This window comes from Anopheles gambiae, chromosome 2 (genome assembly GCF_943734735.2).
Source record: "Anopheles gambiae chromosome 2, idAnoGambNW_F1_1, whole genome shotgun sequence".
Lineage (NCBI taxonomy): Eukaryota > Metazoa > Arthropoda > Insecta > Diptera > Culicidae > Anopheles > Anopheles gambiae.
The window spans coordinates 69,769,489-69,789,488 of NC_064601.1; the positions used below are offsets into that span (position 1 = coordinate 69,769,489).

The 20,000-nt window shown below is 41.7% G+C and overlaps 1 protein-coding gene and 2 long non-coding RNA genes across 15 annotated transcripts in view; 2 read left to right on the forward strand and 1 right to left on the reverse strand.

The window, feature by feature from the left end:
- The window catches only part of LOC133391068 (uncharacterized), a 149,185-nt gene that overhangs the window by 36,464 nt on the left and 92,721 nt on the right, over positions 1-20,000 (forward strand). The window lies entirely within an intron of this gene.
- On the forward strand, positions 8,109-9,836 carry LOC133391335 (uncharacterized). Its single transcript, XR_009764841.1, has 2 exons — positions 8,109-8,464; positions 8,540-9,836. It is a non-coding gene; the product is annotated as an uncharacterized LOC133391335 (long non-coding RNA).
- Positions 13,007-13,661, reverse strand: LOC133391337 (uncharacterized). 2 transcript variants are annotated; one of them, XR_009764844.1, is made up of 4 exons: positions 13,545-13,661; positions 13,381-13,452; positions 13,235-13,307; positions 13,007-13,175 (listed from the first exon to the last, which is right to left on the reverse strand). It is a non-coding gene; the product is annotated as an uncharacterized LOC133391337 (long non-coding RNA). The 2 variants fall into 2 exon arrangements; XR_009764843.1 differs by having other exon boundaries at positions 13,007-13,307.

Here is a 20,000-nt window from a genome sequence, read left to right on the forward strand (position 1 = left end):
TGGTTATAATAATCAAATTTTCTGAACTGGTCCTATTATTTTGGCGTATAATTTTTTTAGTTATTTTGACATTTCTTATCATAAGATAAGTAAGTAAGTAAGTAAGTAATTTATTGATTTGTTTTGTAGCAATATTCCACGAATTATACATTGGTTCCGATCGATTGACCTCTACTCAATAACCTGATTGTTATAACGCTTTGCGTATTTGGATTGTACATTTTTACCTGAATTGAAGTAGATCGGGAAAAATTAGAAAAAAAAACCCTCTGATTGTTTTACCTTAAGATAATCCTACGTACTAGTCCTTACTCCTATTTTTACATCTACATTACAATCTAGCTATTTACAATTGTGCCTTCACTGGCATTACAAAACTTATGTGTTACGAACAAAATTTTTTACTAGTTCAAAACCAGTAATTCTATGTATATCAAATGTGCTATGCCATGGGGGAAGGTTTAGCACTCTTTTCAAGAACTTATTCTGAAATACTTGTAACTTATTTATATGAACATTTGCACAATTTGCCCATATTTTAGATGAGTAAAGAATTGTTGGCCTAATTACGGTTTTATAAAGTAACAGTTTGTTTTTTAAGTTCAATTTAGAATTCTTGTTTATGAAGCTATACAAAATTTTTATAAGTCTTGATCCACTTATAACTTTTTCCTCTATATGTTTCCTGAAGGTGAGCCTTTTATCCAAAAACAATCCCAAATACTTTACATTGTCTTTCCAAGCAATATCCCAGTCACTTATTTTTAGATTACGATCTGGTAATTTATATGCGCTAGTGCAACGTGTAAAAAATATGGCCTCAGATTTTTCCTCGTTGATTTTTAATTTCCAAGTTTTACAAAATGTCACATATTTTTTAATTCCATTGTTGAGGTTTTTAATAATAGATTTTGGATTGGAAGCCGAACTACTCATGGCAAAGTCATCTGCAAAACAATATTTTTTTACAGATTTTGTTTTAGGCAAGTCGCTTGTAAATATGTTGAAAAGAACGGGTGACAGCACGCTGCCTTGGGGTAATCCGGCAGGTGGGTGAATGTCATTTGATTTCGAAGAGGTTATTTGCACGAAACAGCTTCTATCAGATAAAAATGACTGAATCAGTTGAATGATGTTCGGAGGAAAATTGAAAGAAATTAGTTTGTACAAAAGCCCTTGGTGCCATACCGTATCAAACGCTTTTTCTAGATCTAGCATCACAAAACCAGTGGATTTTTTAATATTTCGCTGTGTTTTGATGTTTGTGGTTAATCTATCAATTTGTTTAGTAGTTGAATGCCCTGGTTGAAAACCGTATTGGTAAGAAGGTATGATGGTGTGTTGATTGAGATGCTTAATAATTTTTTTGTGTAAAATTTTTTCAAAAATTTTACCCAAACAACTGAGTAAACTTATTGGTCTATAGCTTTTAGGGTCTTTATGGTCTTTTTTGGGTTTTGGAATTGGGATGACTTTGCCAATTTTCCATTCAAGAGGAAAATAATGGATTTTGGTACAAGCGTTTAAAATAAACGCTAAATATACGATGGCTTTTTTAGGCAACTGTTTTAGGGAATGGTTATTGATTTGATCTGGCCCTTGAGATTTTTTTGATTTCAACTTATAAATGATGTTTTAATGTGTTTTGGTTTAATAAAGTTTATGGGATCGAAGTTGTTGCTGGGTTGTGCTTGATGGTAGGAAAAGAATCTACTATTTGTCTCTTGGATGTGATGTTCAATTGGGCTCTGATTTGGAAACGTTGTTCTGTAAGCTTTTTCAAAATGGTCTCTCAGAATTTCACATTTTTCATTATTTGTAATATAACACTTTCCATTAGCTTTTAAGGGAGGAATAAATGAAGAATTACCTTTTATAATTCTAACAAATTTCCATAGTCTAGATTTGCTTGGGTCGTTATTAATTTTTTCAAGGTTGCCTGTCCAACTCTGGTTTCGTAAGTTTTTTATATCTAATATTATTTCTTTTTTTAATGTGTTATAAATTGTTTTAAGTATAGTGTTATTTCTATCTTTCTGCCATTGCTTCCTTGTTGCATTTCGATGTTTAATTTTTTGAAGTATATTAGGGGGTAGAATTATTTTAAATTTATCTGGTATTATGAATGGGACAGACTTAGTGTGGGCGTAGTTAATTAATTTTGAGAAATATTTTATCATTTGATCTATTTGGTTTGATGTGTTAATATTTTGGAGATTTAGATTATTTGTATTGAGGCGATTATTTAAAATTTCTTTGAATAAAGTCCAGTTTGCTTCTGAGTAGTTCGGTATTCCAGAAATATGTTTGTTTTGTATTAGGCCAATATTATATTCAAAATAAACAGGTAAGTGATCTGAGGTAAATTTTTGTATGGTAAGAATATTGCAAATTTTTTCGGGTTTGTTAGTTAATAGTAGATCTATGGTTGAGGGGCGACGATTTGGTTCATTTGGATAATGGGTGTGCTCTTCAGGATGAACAATAGAAAATTTTCCTCTTTGATTTTCCTCGAAAAGGGTTTTTCCCATCTGATTTGCTTTGCTACAGTTCCAGAAACGGTGACGTGCGTTAAAATCACCACAGATAATAAAGTGATTTGATATTTTGCTTAGTTTTGTGATGTCCTTCCTGAAACTACTGTGATCATTGTTTGAACCTGGATTATAGATGGAAATAATGGTCACTTTACTGTTTTGGGTCTTGATGGTAATTCCTATTGCTTCAAGTACTTTTAATTTGTAGTCACTATTTACTTCGTGGTTGATAGCTTTAGATATTACTAAAGCTACTCCACCTTTTTCTCCCTGAGTTCTGTCTAGTCTGTAAGTATGATAATTGGGGTGCGAAAAACGGGTACCATTCTTAAGAAATGTCTCACTTATGGCTGCGATGTGTATATCTTTTTTCAAAAGGTAGTTAAAAAATTCGTCTTTTTTGCTTGAAATACCGTTGGCATTCCAGTGAATGATTTTAAGTACATTATTTGAGGTTAGGAAAACAATATTTTGCTGATATTTGAACAATAACTGCGATTAGGTCTTGTTTTGAGCTACATTTGCTCAGATTTGAAAATACATCTTTAACGATTTGCCCTATCTCGTTGAGGTCAAAGTCAAGATTATTGTTTGAACGTGTTTGTTGTTGGTGGAACAGGTCAGAGAAATTCACGTGGTTTGAAGGAGTGGAACGTGTTGGTGTGTTGGGGAGACGAGGGAACGATGTCTCGTTGTACGTAAATTCTCTGGAGCGAGAAGGTGTTGGTGTTACCTTTTTAAGCCGTAGCCTAGCTGGGCAGCCGGGGAAATTTGCCGTATGATGTTCACTGCAATTTGCGCACTTCAATTTGGCTGGAGCTATTTTACCGTCTGGACAGGTTGTTGTTTGGCTTAGTGGACACGTTTTGGATGTGTGTTTATCGGCACACTTTACGCACACTGGAGGAAGATAACAGTTTGCGCTACCATGTCCGTAGCGCTGGCAGTTTGTACACTGCATTGGACCGTATTTGTTAGAGTAGTACTCAAAGTATACTCGGTGATGATCTACTGCTCTAACCTGTTTCAGCTCGCTCAGTGTTATTGACCCTCTAGGGAAGTGTAGGAGATACATACACTGGTCGTCGTAGCGTTTTTTCTTGATTTCGAGTTTTTTGATTACACATGGTGCGATATTGACTTCAGCAAGAACGGTTTTAATGTATTCTGTATCTTGCTCGGGTAATCCAAAGATTACCACTTTCGTTGTTTTTTCTTCCGGTAGTTGATGCGTGTAGAAAGAATTGTTGTGGCGCTTCAACACGTCCACTACAAGCTTAAAATCTTTAGATGTGGTAGTGTTAACCACTATACCTTTATATGTGCAGTTTGTTGTGTAGTTCACTACACCAACGGAGGTGATTTTTTTGTGCACATCTCCTACTTGTGTGCCGGTGACTGTGATCGGTGGTATTTTTGATTTTTGTTGTTTTGCCGTTGCCGATGCGGCAATTATCGATGGAGCTTCTTCATCTTCGCTAAGAATGTCGTAATCGTTACTTGTGGTAACGTTTGGTATCGTGATGTATGAGCACGAAGGCACGGCGTCCCTCGGTGCTGATCCTTTCTTGCTGCAGCCCATGGCTATGGGCCGAGCTAGCCTTTTTAACGCCTTCGCTATTTTGTTGTTGTAGTTGTCTGTTTTACTAGTGTGTGTGTTCTATATCAGTGATCGCAGATAACGATTAGATGCGTCCGATCGGGTCGGAGACTGAAGAAGAACTGTATCATAAGATAAGAATTTTACCATTTCTTATCATTCCTTATCATCTTTTACATTTTTGTTTGTTTACATATCAACAGACTTTAAAAACAGCCTTAAAGCCAACATTTTAAAAGTGTTTTCTTGAATATTTGGTAAAGATTGATTCATTTTAGGTAATGAAATATGATAAGTGAATAATAAATTCATTAGTGGTCCTACTGAGTTGTCCGACACTATATAAATGAATCTTTTATTGCTAAAAAACATTAAAAAGTACACAATGATGGAGAAAATACCTATACTTTGCTGTGTGGTACTCGGATGAACTGAAAAAAACATCTGCTTCTTTTGTATACACGGCGACTAATTTGCACTTTATCTCCTCGATTGGTATCTTTTTTATGGAGAAATCTAAATCCTTCATGCTGGTGGACCGGATATTCATAATCAAGGACGAACACGGAACATTAAAACTCTCAAAGGTTTTGCTAAAAATGTACCAATGCACACACATGCTACACTGGTGGACATTAAAATAGGAAAAAAAATTTTGTGTGTTTTTTTTGCATACACTAGGTGTGTCATCGCCAACAGTTCGAGGCGTACTGAATTTGTAATAGCCGAATTTTGCCTTTTATACTCTCATTTTTGGTGCGCTACTTATCTGAGTTTTGAGTGCCGGCAGCGTTTTGCGGCAGTATAAAAGGAGAGCCAAACCGTGTTGTGCTTCATTCTTCCATCAGTGGTCAAGGTGAAAGGTTGCTGTTTAAAAATTCCACAAAATCATCATGGGTCGCGGAAAGCACTGCACACCAGAGGAGCGAAAACACATTCAGGGGCTGTATCGTGAGAACGTGCCAATCAAGACAATCTGCAAGGCGTTCGGCCGTTCGCGGACGTTTGTGGACAACGCCATTCGTAGCGAGACTACGGGTAAATCGACAGGTCGTCCGCGAAAAACAACGGCCGACGTTGACGCGCGGATTGTTGAGATGATCAGGGCGGATCCTTTCAAAACTTGCACTCGTATCAAGCAGGAGCTTGGTTTGCAAGTTTCGGCGAAAACGGTGTCTCGCCGTTTACACGCCGCTGGGTTCTGTGCCCGGAGACCGAGGAAGGTTCGTAAGCTGCAGCCGCACCACGTAGAAGCGCGCATTCGGTTTGCCGAAGAACATTTAGCTGCATCCATCTTTTGGTGGAGCAAAATCATTTTTTCGGATGAGTCCAGAATCAATCTGGATGGTTCGGACGGCATTAAATACGTCTGGCGCTTTCCTAATCAGGCGTATCATCCGAAAAATACGATAAAAACCCTTGGTCACGGAGGCGGCCACGTAATGGTGTGGGGTTGCTTCTCCTGGCACGGCACGGGTCCTTTGTTCCGTATCAACGGGACACTGAACTCGGAAGGGTATAGAAAAATACTTAGTCGTAAGATGTTGCCATACGCCCGACAACAATTCGGAGACGAAGAGCATTACATCTTTCAGCATGATAACGACTCTAAGCACACATCGCGAACAGTTAAATGTTATTTGGCAAACCAGGATGTGCAAGTTCTACCGTGGCCTGCGTTGAGTCCTGACCTCAACCCGATTGAAAATCTGTGGTCAACTCTCAAGCGTCAGCTTAAGAACCAGCCTTCACGTTCAGCCGATGATCTATGGACACGCTGCAAGGTTATGTGGGAACGCATAGACAGAAGCGAATGCCGTAATCTCATCGGCGATATGGCCAAACGCTGTCAGGAAGTGATAGCGAATAACGGTCACCAGATTGACCGTTAGAATGTGTTTTCGCTCAGTGGAACACCGCAACACCTCCTCCCAACAACCACTTAAACAGTCCTTTTCAGGGCTACCAAATATTTCTGACAAGAACTATGTCTTTCGGTCACAGAAAAAAGTTCCTATTTTTATGTCCACCAGTGTACCTTCCTCTTGGGATGTTGTTTTGTACATCGCAATATTGTTATTTTTCAACGAAAACCAATGATTTCTGTCGTCCGCTTTCAACGTACAATCTGCCATCGCATGGAGATATACAGTTTGACCATTGTTTTCAACATAAGGGAATGATTTTAAGTTTCCTAGTTTGGCATACTGGATATGCTGTGATTCAAACAGCCTATTAACAACCTGTTCTAAGCAGTTTTTGCCAGATCTTAATTTATTTTTTAATTTTTTGTTGGAACGCTTTGAAAGAGTATGCCGATAAAATGTGTACAATGGACCAAACCTGTCTACATCGTCAAACACATGTATCAGGTTTTTAACGTTGCTTGACACTAGTGTAAGGTCATACACGCTCGGGAAATCTATAACCTATTGTCGCAATAATTCCCTTGCATAAGGCCAATGTTCCTCATACTCTTAGGAGTTCAACAATGTTAGGGCACAAAAATAATGCATGACATGGGTATACTTCCTATCTGTTATCCTGCCTTTTTAAATAATCGAACTAGTATTGTGTAGGAATTAATTATGCTCCATTCCTTTCCAGAACTTTATTCATTTTAAAGTTCGATCCTTTCGAGCGAATTCGAAAGGTAACTTTAGCTGCTCCAGGTCCTTGGAAATTGCCTTATGTACCTGTGGAGATCACCTCGTTGCGGCAGAAAACTTTCCCTCCGACCATTCCCGAATAGATTTCCGAGATATCCCATAATCGCGGAAATGCAGAGGTTCACTCGAAATAACATCTGTAATTATATCGCAGTCATCAAGGTATGTTAAAGGGGTTGCATTTTTGTAGTGACCCACGTATACATCCCTCTTGAAATCGTCCTGATTTCGTGGCTCATCATCAATCTGCCCATAAAAGGTACGATGTGTTACGGGATCTTTGGTTGTAACCGTTTGACTCTTTTGGCACCTGTGAGAGTTGAACTAGTTTATTTCAATCGATTGTTCGGGATCGGTTGAGCACGTCCGATCGAGATCGAAGTCGATACGAGGATTTGTAAGGTTCGCGGAGCGAAGGAATAGGTCCGTTCGTTGTCGAGGTCGGCGAGAGAAAAAAAAGAGTGTGCTCGATGACAGCAGGAAGTGAAGTGCCGGACATGCGGCGAACGTCACCTTGACAAGTTCGTGTGCCTGGTGAGTGTGCTCCGCGGAGATCCGTGTCCTTGTCCCATGACTGTCACAATCGCCCGGTGAATCTAGCGCCTGATTCCACACAATCCGCAGTGTTGCGTTTGCTTCGCGCCAACTTTGCCTGTATTTTCAATGAGCCAAGCGATTTTACCCCCTCCTACACGCATTGTATCCTAAAGCACGCTTGTCGTGGCAACGTTCACCACATACACACACACATCTCCACACTCAGGGTACGACATCTTCTCTGTTGCTGTTCTGGACTATGACAAAATTTGTGTTTCTACACTTATTGTTCAAAAAAGTAGTAGCTCCTAGGATCTGAATTTACAAACAAATATCAAAATGTCAAAAATCAAAACAAATATCAATTTGCCGGTCTCGTAGTACAGTCGTCAACTCGTACGACTTAACAACATGCCCGTCATGGGTTCAATCCCCAAATAGACCGTGCCGCCATACGTAGGACTGACTATCCTGCTATGGGGGGAATCAATTAGTCACTGAAAGCCAAGCCCACAAGTGGGTACAGGCAGGCCTTGACCGACATTGGTTGTTGAACCAAAGAAGAAGAAGAAGATCAAAATGTTATGTTCTGCTAATGATATTGCACTGAATTTAATTGCACTACATTAAGTTTTTACATATCTTTCGTAAAACTTCATCAGAGTATGAAAATATCGATACAATTTGTCATGAATAACTTAAATTTCAAGATTTTCGCGCATAAAATTATGACGCACGCTGTGTGTGCGGCGGCGTAATTCGCTTCTTCTTGTGTATGCTTTATCGTTGTTCACCGCTTCAATAACATTGCTGCTCACACACACGTCAGTCTGTGGCAAACAATTGGAGGGGGAGGTGTGTCGGTTTGCTCCAGAAATCGTGTGTGATTTTGGTGTTCTGGAATTTGGTTCCATCGCTGTTTGTTTTGGTGAAATTGAAAAGGTAAGAATCATCAACCGATGTAAAAGTGTGAGAGTAAGATGATGCTGATGGTGACTAATGCTTTTCTTTGTTTCTTTTCCTGCTTTCATCCACTGATGGCGTCGAGCATCGCCGAGGGTGTGATCGAATGCGGAAAATTCTAAACGAGGAGCTTCATTCCGGATTTTGTTTGCAATAAGGTAAGTTTTGATAACACTCAAAGCATACCAAAAAAGAGTGAGTAATCTTATTCTTAACTTTCATTTCTTCAACAGCGCTGAAATCATCCTCCAGCTTATAACGAACGGTCAACGGATGAGGAAGGAGAGGAAGGACGGCAAAGGTACACGCACAAACGTGCACACCTCAGTCTTGTCGGAGAACGAGAACACGGGAGGGGGAGATCGGCAACGTAGGTTCTATACGTTCTTCATTTACGCTCCCTCGTGCGTTCGTGCGTGCGTGCGCGCGCGTATCTATGTGTGTGTATGTGTGTGCATGCCTGTGTGGCTGTGTGTGTTTTTGCGGCTTCGCGTTAACGAGATCCTACGGGATCACCTTGCGAAAAACACCAAGAGAGGGGGTAGGGGTATGTGCCTGTGTGTGTATGTGTGCTTGCATGCGTACGTGGTTGTGAGTGTGTTTTTTGCTGTTTTGCGATCTCCTACGGAATCAAAAGGGGGTGGGGGGGAAACACGAGGGGGGAAGGAGTGGGGTGTGTGTTTGTGTGCTAGCCTGCATGCGTGCGTGGCTTTGTGTGTGTTTTTGCGTTCGCGTTCTCCTACGGGATTACCTTGCGAAAAACACCATGGGGAGGAGGAGGTGTGTGTGTGTTTTATTTTCTTTGTCGTTTCGCACTCTCCCGCGGGTCTCCTTGTGTGCGTTAGTTTTTTTGTTTTTCAACAAGAAAAAAAATACTTTGAAAAATACCAGTGGGAAGGGTGTGTGTATGAATGAAAGAATGTGCTTAGAAAAAGAAAGTGGAAAAAAATTGAACAACGGATTCGTAAGTGTGTTTGAACTCATTGCAATCCGAAAAAAAGCGAGGGGGGCTCTTGAAATGTAGTACTCATGTATGCAACATGTATCGTGTCGCCGCGACGGTGTATCTCGCTCGATCCGTTAAGCCTGAAAAGTGCTTCTATCGGATCGTCTAATCGGGCGCCATTTAATCAATCCGTTAGCGAAAAGTCGCATGGATTTTGGTACCGGGGTTTGCTTAATTTTAAATTGGCGACCATTTATTAGGATGCCAAATTTTTCTAGATAATTTAGCTCCGTTACAAAGGATCGCAAATAATCCTCAACTGATTCCGGTTTGGATTCGCCCGCAAAAATGACCTCTGTCATCACCGGCACCTCTGGCATCTCAGGGAGCCGCATTAGAATCGGCCAGAATTGGTTCAATCCACTCTTATGAAGAGGTAACCCATCAATAAAAAAATCCAATTCTATTGTCCCTAAATTTGGAGTCACAAGTCTATAGTGCAATGGAAAATGTATTAGTACAAAACAATCTTCCCACTCTCCTCTCACCCCCCCCCCCCACCAACCATTTTTAAAACAAGAAAACACGAAATAAAATCACAAATACAGCTACCATTGTCCTCCCACCCATGACACCGTTGACCGTTGCAATCATTCTGCGCGTGGAGGCAGAAGAAGGAGTCTGCAAAAAGGTACGCGCATTCCCTGTGGTTATTTTTGCGCAGGAATTGCAGCAACGAATTCATGGAACGATGCGATAGATTAGACTCATCCGAATTCGTTGCATCGCTTGTCGCAGCTAAAATGTGACAAACGTTAGAAAGACCAACACTTATAACTAGTTAATAATTTACCTAAATCGCCGAACTCCGTGTGCACCTCTTCGTCAACCTGCACGGGTAGCTCTGGCACAACCGCTTGCTCGGAAGGCCGTGAAGAAGGCTGCTTTTCTAATAGTGTGCCGTTAATCACTGTTACCTTCATCGTCTTGAAGCGTTTCTTCTCATTTCATCATTCGATGCTTCAAGAGTTGATCACGTTTCTTGTACACCGATCCATTATCCTTATCACGCTTTGCTGCCATCGTATTTTTTCGGAACTTGTGTAAAATCGACCGAACGCTGAAGAAATAATTGTTTTTTGTTTTGCGCTTCGTCACTGCTGTCAAACGGTTTTTTTTCAAAATGGGCGCTCCCTTCTTCGTGTTCAAACGAGAAAGGATGATCAAACTAAATGAGAAACATGCTTGCTATCTCAACATGCCGATTGGCAGCCATCCATTTGCATGGAGCGCTCTCGCCCGCGGACCACCGCACTACCAGCAATATACCGTCCGTGAGTTGCAGCTATGAGATAGCAGTCGTACTTCCGTAAACATTAGCCGGCATCGCGAATAAATGAACACATTTTAACAGTCGTTTATAGTCTATTTTGGTTTAACCGAGTTCATTTGTTGTTCATTCCTGTTAAAATAATGTAAAATAAACGATCAGTCAAAACAGTAAACGACTGCTCGATATCGCATATAACCATACACGGGGAAAAAATTCGAGCAGTATAATTAAACGACTGTTAACAAAGTGGGTTTATTATACAGGTGGGCTTATCCTTATTATACAATTTGACAGCCATGCTGTAGAAAAATGAAAACGAAATGAACAACTACAATGAATTGTAGTTTTTTTTCCATACTGTTAAGAATTAGATAGGATAAGCTTTTTTTTAAATGAATTTCAAACTTTAGAAGTAGGATTATTTTCTTTCTTTATTTAGTCGTACTCTTCCTTTAACAATATTGATATAGGTAGTTAGTTAGAATAGTTTTGATGTTCAAGTAATAGCTTTAGATTAAACTAGAATTAAAATAATATTGCGCTATAAACGCAGCAGTTTTTCAATAAACGAAACAATGTTTTAAATGATTTCTTGTGTTTCATTGCTGTTAGAAGCTGCACTATTTATCACATTATAGGAACATATCACATATCATTTAATTTATTGACACGACGTCACACATCATGTTGTGTTTCCCTTAGAGCAGGTTTTTGTTTATTATTACTTTCTGTATCAATTCTACATACACGGGTAAGTGTGCGGTAATGGCACATACTCACTCGGTGTGCTACCCTCTACAGCTGATAATTTGCACAAAAATGCAGTCGAAGGCTAAATAATGGTGTACGTGCATATATTTCGTATATGAACCTTACACACATTAATATCTACCGACGGACACGGGATAGTAAAGGTGCTTTCCTGATGGGTGAAATGATGCCCCTCCACATGCAGTTCTTCGCCGACGAATTTTGCGTCATGGTAGAAAATAACATGGCCATCCTTGGTCAGGAACCATTGATAGCGAATATTGTCGTGCAGTGTAAACCCTTTTCGAATCATACCTTCAGTGTAGCGCCCCACGCTTCTAACAGTAGGCCTTGTATTTGGCACTACTTGCTTCAGCCGGTTTGCTTCCACGCGCTGCAGCTCGAAGATGCGATTTACCGGCTGCGCTAGGCTATACTGCCCGGTCCGCACCAATTGCCGGATGTCGTGCAACCTAGCCTCAAAATCATAGGCCGATATGGTGCCCATGTCGCCAAACTTCTCCACATCTTCCATTACGTGTAGCAAACTATGGACGTTACTGTTGACCAGTTCCTGGCAGTAGACTTGTGCATAGTCTGCCACAAACTGGTGCAACAGCTCGTCCGCATAGCCGCATCGTGCACGGTGGTATGATGTAGAGAACATCGTCATTGCAACGAATAGCAGCAAACAGTGGTTTTACATTTCAGGTTTCAATAGGTATTTCAAAACGGCCAGTTCGGTGGCCTGCAGTAACATTTTGTGCTCTTTCCAGTACTCAATGTACCGCAGGTCCAGCAATCGTCGTTTCAAGTCTGACAGAAGCCTGAGGCGACGGATATGCGTCGACAATGCACGCCTATTTCCTGCTGTCATACGGCAATCACGGTACCGGTAACCTCTTACTCACAAATGCTTCAGCTTTCCAAAAACGCCTTTATCTGCGAAATGCATTCGCTCGGAACCCGGAAAGCTCCGAATCATGTTGCATTTATTTAGTTTCAAGAGTGGCGTAGTTTTTGTACAATGCTCCCAGTATATGTTTTCCCGAAACTCTTTGTCCGTCCTTGGCCAAGTGATTGCACCGTAACGGAAGAAATTCCGACGCGTTCTGGCGTCATACTCCGTTCGTATGGTGCACTTCTGACAACCCTCGATCGCGTTTAACGCCTTAACACCTGCAAAAAAAAGTTAGCCATTGTACAATTACATATCATGTTTAGATTAATCGCTTGCTTTGCCTTACCTTTGATGTATGCGCGCGCAGGTGCATCGGCGATGATTGCCCGAAGCTTTACTCAGTACACACGACTACCTATTTTTAAACCGTTCGCCTGCAAACGGTTCATTTCCTTGACGAATTTTTCAAAGTATTCATCCAGCGAGAGTGGCTTGGACTCACCACAAAATATTGCCACCGTCTTCACAGGGAGCCGGGGGACATTGTGAGCACGCGACAAGATCGGCCAAAATTGTGAGCGGCTACTTTTAAATAACGGCAGGCCGTCGACAAAAAAGTTCAGCTCAAAACCACGTTCAGCTGGAGGCACATCGCTGAAAAAGAAAAAGAAAAACATACACAGTTACAAATCTTATAAAATAACTTACAACAACACGCAACAGCAACATGACGCTCCGTTGTGTTTGATTCGTCTCGAATGCCCAATTCCGAATGCCCAAGACCGTCCTCCATCGAAACTCCGGCGTAGGGAATTAGCGGCTCCAAACCCTCGTCCTGCACGATACCGTCGTCAAGCACATCGGTTTCGTCAGCGCTGCTGTATGCCGACTACGTCTCCCCATCACTCTCTGGACCACTCGAAACTGGTGAACGGGTATCTTTAATTGTAAAAAATAATTAGCACAGCCTCATTACTAAATCAAAGCATACAACATACTTATCGGTTTCGGTTGATCGGTTCGAGCTACTGGTTCGGTCATAACCGGGCTGGGCGAAGGGACATTTTGTACCTAGATTGAACATAAATGCAGTGCAGATAGTGTTAGCACAGTTCCATTACAAAACTAATCTGTTATTACATACCCATCGGTTCCAATTGATCGGTCCCAGCTACTTATTCGGTCAGAACTGACCTAACTGGACGCGCTTGCGTATCTAGATTGCAGATAAAGCACAAATGCAAATAGTAAATGTACAAGTAAAATTACTGCTATCACTGCAACAGTTGCTCGTTGATCGTTACAAACCTGAAGTCGAAAGCTGCGGTTGATTTTGCTGGGAGCGCTCCCACGCAGCCCATCGCTTTTGAAAGATACTCTTCTTTGCGTTATGCAGCGAACCAGTTTCTCTCTCACGTTTCGTAGCCATCGTTTCAAATTGCGAGGAATAATTCTTAAAAATAATGTCTTGTTCCGTACACTTGAATGGCGCTTTCTGTTATAAGTGCAATTTCTTTTTATCCGTTTATCGGCGTACAAAGAGAAATATGCAACATCAACAAGTGTAATCACGTTAATAAACATTATCACAATTGCTTCCTACTGGTAAGGTAGCATATTATATCTATTTATATAAGTATATATTTAATTTGTTTATTGTACGGTACATGGTGATCATTTTTGTGTATGACTTGTTAATGTACATCTAGCTGGATTGTGATAAATAAAAAAAATCATTTCTCTATCATTCTATCATAACATTGAGTGTTAACATCTTTCACCTTCACCTTTCAGTTAAAATTTTCCCATTATTATTAGCCGATCACATACAGTGTCCTTACGCTACCTGGCTACGTACATTTAACGAATGCAAACAGGATTCGGTTCACGAATGAATAACAAATCACAAAACTATATTATTTAAAACTATACTATACGTAAACCGTTCAATCCACACTGTTCACTCAAATGCCCTACAAATACATATCTACACAATAATAGGAGGACAATTTAAAGTACTGTATGACGATTATCGGGTCCTGTTACGAACCGAGCTTCACCGGCATTTCACGCGAAGGATTGGCCCTCAGCAAGAGTTGTGCAGGGTCGTAGCGGAGGAGAAACAAACAGCGGACTTGTGGACATAGAGTCTTTGATACTTGTCTACTAACCAGTTTTTTCCCGCTAGTTGCTTCTAATCCTAATTCTTAAGGTTGGGAAACCTATGCAGACGGAAGGGGATGTTTCGCTCGGAAACCCAGGGGCTCTATCCTATCTCGGATGTTGAAATTAAACCTCTTAACTCCAAGAGCTTCTGCGTTTGAATCTGTCTTCATTGAAAATATGGCCTACTTTTATACTAAATTTGTCCTTACACGTTTACCCGATTATCCGCTCGGACCGGATGGTTCGGGTTACCAGAAACTTCTTCTTTTGACGTGGAAGGATGTGGAAGGATAATCAATGGTCACTGGGATTATGAAAATCGAATTGGTTAAGTAGAAATTAATTCTCCTGTTCGTAACATTCTCCCCACCATAATTCATCTCAATGGATTATGACACATTCGCCGCGATTTATACATGTTCTTCTTTCCTCAACTGTTGCAGAAGTTTTGGAGCCTAATTGCATGGAGCTATCATTCGTTTCTTCGATGAGACTTTCTGCAAATTTTCTTCAGATAGCACTTTCCTTTTTGTTGGTAATGGAGGAGGCTTTATCACAACCAGTAATGTTCCTTCTGCTTTACGTCTATGACTGCACCCTTCACTGATGGTCTTTTTATTACACCTTGGACAATTTTGGCCGACTCTGATCTAACTCGTCCATTTTGTGCTGTTGCAGTCTCTACTACTCTTCCTTTAAGCCATTGTGCTGGGCCAATCTAAAGTATTGTCGATCTACTTGCGATGTTTCAATAGGTGCTGATAAGGAATCTACACCTCTACCAATTAAGTGGAATTGTTGCGAACGCGACTCTTTTAATTTTATAAATTACATTTAATTCAATTTCTCTTTACGAGCGATCGCCTCGCAGATCATATTTTCAAACTTAACGGTCTTTTTAAAAACGTTAAGAAATATAAGGCTAGATTTCATACGTCTTACGTCGTTCGTACGTCGCAAGCCGTCCTTTTGTATTTACTCAAAATAATAAAACACAGACATGAAACGCTATACGAACATGCGTATCACAAATAGGTTCAGATTTTTAACAAATGTAGCTTAACAACCCTTAACAACACAGTATGGCACAGAATAATCAACAGTTCAGACTTATGCAAAATATCCTACTCATGGATCATTATCGCTGTACTAAATAAATAATATCCTTTCGGAGGATCGCCATACGAAATAAGCATAACGCGATCTGCAAACGCACAACTTAGTGCATTAAACAATGGGCTAGGATCGCAAGCGATCCATACATCCATTGCATCCACGGCAATAACATAAACAACCCACGCCCGCACACTATGAACGTTAGAAGGGTAGATCAATAAAACAAGACAAGCAAGCAAAAAGGATCGCGGTAAAAACTCCATGCGAAACAAAGGATAAGGCGGGGGAACATTACATCTTCGGTCCTCGCGGAAAATAAAGGAGACAAGCGATACAGGCAAAGATAGCAAAAAGCGTACCCCGGAAAATCGGGTTAACCTAGAAAGTAAAATAGAATATAAGACATTTTTTTATTGTTTATAAACACTTGCAATCTTAAACTCAAGCTGAAAGGTTGTGTGTGCATTTTCGTTATTTTATTTCTTTACCGTCGTTTAGTGGTAAAAAAGCTTGCGCGTAAGAATCAGTCTGATCTAATTCACTGATGAGGCTTAAATAGTATTGTAAACGACTTCAAGTTTTTTAATGGAATGGTGTAGGAACTTCTTGTTTTTCTGATGTTAGCGACAAATATGTTAGAGGTCGCGAATTTAGCATGGATACGATCCGAATTAAAGTCGCTCTTAATGTTTCTGGTGTTGGGTGCCGCGTCTTCCATTCAGCAACCATATTTCGCAATGCTTTCTTTACGTTCTTAATCAGCCGCTCCCAAGAACCTCCGAAGTGCAGTGCTGCAGGCAGGTTGAACTTCCATTCTATTTTATGTTTTAGTGCAGCTTCATGTCTCATTCTCTGATCGATGTCTTTGACAATTTTCTTCAATTCCTTTTCTGCACCAACAAAATTTGTACCGTTGTCACTGTACAGCTTTCCGTTTCCGTGTTATCTTTCCGCGGCGATGAAGGAAATTATTTAAACACACGATGAAAGTATCAGTGTCTAGTTTCTCTGCTAATTCCAGGTGTACAGCTCTTGTGCTCAAACAGGTAAATATCACTCCCCACCGTTTCTCAGTAGAGCGCTTAACGGTCACATCTAGAGGGCCAAAGGAATCTACTCCTGTATGTAGAAATGGAAGATTGTATGAATGCGTTCTAAATGTTGGTAGCGGCGCCATGAGAGGTGCGTTAGAAGCAGCGGTGTTCAAAATGCATCTTGGCAGCAACTTTTCACATTTTTTAAAACTGTTCGTAGATTGATAATCCAATAGTTTTGTCGTAAAACTCCGATTACCACATTATCCGCCTGGTGCATATACTTCTCGTGATAGTCTCGAACGAGAAGTTGCACAACACGTGACTTTTGTGGTAAAATAATTGGTATACGCGCGCTGTATGGCAAGCACGATGCATTTTCTAGACGGCCTCTTGATCTTAATGTAACTTTTTTTTTGTCTAGAAACGGTACTAGCGCTCGAATGCTGCTCTTGTTCGAAATCTCCTTTTTTGCGAGAGCTTACATCTCTTCAAGAAATCCTTCCCACTGAATGAACCCTTGGCTCATTTGCTCTGCGTGTACAGTGCCGAAGGACATCAGATCCTCGTACGATGCGTTTCCCTAAATACCCTGGCAAAAGGCCCCCCAAAAGTTTAAATATGAACACAATCCTCTGGTTTGATACACAATCCTCTGCTCTTCAGACAGCCATTGAAGAATATCTATCATAACAACAGACGGCGTACGTAGGCCACTCCCCAAAGCTAACCGCTAATACGATTTTGCAATCTTTAAAGCCTTTTAATTTGTCCCTTATTGCCAAGAAATAGAATCGACGAGCAAAAATCAAAGTGTGATGAAATCAGTGACTTGTAGAGCTTAACTATCCCAAAAAATTCGAGATCTTTTGCCAGTCTACTAATAACCTCGCACTTTGATGCCATTTTAGCGATGACCTCTGTCCTCTAAAATAACCCCCAGATGTTTAACCTGACGGGCTCGTTTGATTTGTTCCGTGTAAAAAAAAACTTGCGGACTGGCAGACAAAGGTGCGAGACCGTGAGCGGTTTCGGACACTCCTAAGGCAGGCCAAGACCGCAAAGCGGTTGTAGCGCCGGATAAGTAAGTAAGTAACAGCCCCGGTACCATTATCCATGCGATTTCGGTCTCATCGGGCTCTATCTGGGCGCCCATTAAAATAATCCCTTAGAACCTCCAAACGGGCTGAAAGCGAGAAACGTCGCGGCGGCGCGATACATGTTGCATGCATGTGTACTACATTTTATGACCCCCCTCGCATTCTTTCGGATTGCAATGAGTTCAGACTCAATTTTAACTTCGTGTAACATATTTTCTTTGATTTTTCACACACACACACACACACACACACACACACACACACACACACACACACACACACACACACACACACAAACACACACACACTCACCCTCCCCTATGGTATTTTTCGAAGATTTTTTCGCTTCTTCAAAAACCAAGAAAAAAACAGGTAAACATTGTACCGATGTACCGAGCCATATCATAAAGCGAATGGCGGCTGCTGGGATTAAGCGCAAAACGATCGAGATCGTTATTTATTTGTTATTTGTTATTTATTTATTAAAATTCAACGGACCGCAAGTGGCCCACTTGAAGCGAATTCATTTACATTCATTCATTATAACATAGTCACATTACGGTCATTCATTTGTCACGCTTAGTCTTAAGTAACATAATTAACATGTAAAAGGTCGCACGACACGAATACTATTTAACAATGCGGTGCGCGACATGTCAGGTTGATGACGATCACAAATAATATTAAACTCACGGCACATACGAATAAACGGATCAGAGGAGCCAAAGCGAGTGCGGCGTTCCTCCACGTCAAGTAGCGATCTAGCTCGGAGCGATCTCGGCGGGACATACATGTTGAGCCTCGAAAGAAGCGCGGGCGAGTCGATCCGATTGTCAAGAAGTCCCGCGACAAACAGCCTCTGAGCGTTGCAGTTCCGCTGCTTCAGCGTCTCGATGCCAAGCAACGCATAGCGTCCCTCATAGTCAAGTTGGACACTCCAGGAGCGCAAAGCGAACCGCGTGAATTTGCGCTGGATCGATTCTAAACGAGCTAGGGGACGAGCAGCTGTAGGCCACCATACTACAGAAGCGTATTCTAACACTGGTCGCACCAAAGCACAGTATAGCGTCTTGATGCAAATCGGGTCAGTGATGTCTCGTGCTATTTGTTTTAGTAAGCCGATCAATTGGTTACCCTTAGTGACAACGTGCTCTAGCTGGTCGTGGAAGCTCAACTTTTCGTCAAGGAGCACTCCTAGATCCGTGACACAGCTTTTGCGACCAATGGTAGATCCATTTAACGCATAGTCATACACTAAGGGGCACCGCTTTCTCGCAAACGTAACGACAACACACTTCTCGACGCACAATTCAAGACCATTCAAAGAGCACTATGACTGGAAGGCACTTAGAGTGGCTTGAAGGCGGAGTTGGTCTGACCGGTCGCGGATAGGCAGGAACAGCTTCGCGTCGTCTGCATACAGTAGGTGGCCGTCAGGAGGGAGCAACCGTGTTACGTCATTCAGGAAAATGACAAACAGCAGCGGTCCAAGATTACTCCCCTGCGGCACCCCAGAAGAAGCATCGATACGGCGCGACGTATGGGGTCCCATCTTCACGCAGTATGTGCGACCAGTAAGATAGGAGCGCATCCAGGCCAGCAGCTGCACAGGCAGACCAAGCGTTTCGAGCTTTGCGAGCAGCAAGGCGTGCGGAACGCTATCGAAGGCAGCCTTGATGTCCGTGTAGACTGCGTCGATCTGCGAGCCGGCATCGATGGTCCTGTGGCAGAGGCTAACGAACTCAACCAGGTTGGTGGTGGTTGAACGCTGAGGGACAAATCCATGTTGAGCTGTGCTAATGTAGTTCGAGGCAGCTGCGAGGAGAGGTTCGTACACCAGGAGCTCGAAGACCTTAGCGCAGGCACAAAGCGATGTAATGCCACGGTAATTACATGCATTTGATTTGTCCCCCTTTTTGTGTACTGGAACAAGCCACGAAGTTTTCCAGCAGGCAGGATAGATGCCCGAACGCAGCGAGTCGCGAAAAATCGAGGCCAGGATAGGCGCGATGGTGGTGCCACAACGCTTAAGCGTGGAAGCCGGGATCCCGTCAGGCCCTGGAGCAAACGAAGATTTCAGCCTGTCAATCGCTTTCGAGACTGAATACTCATCGATGATCGGCAAGTTTGGAGCCATAGCATCCACCGGTACGTTTGATAATGCGTCGGCTATCTGCCTCTCATCAGTTACAGCTGGAAGGAAGGTGGCGGCAAAGCGCGAGGCAAAAATATCACATACAGCAGACGGATTGTTGCCGTTGCGCCCGTTGTAACTGACGGAGCTAGGAAAACCAGAGGATTTCCGACGATTGTTTGCGAAGTTCCACAGTACACGTGAATTGCCGCGG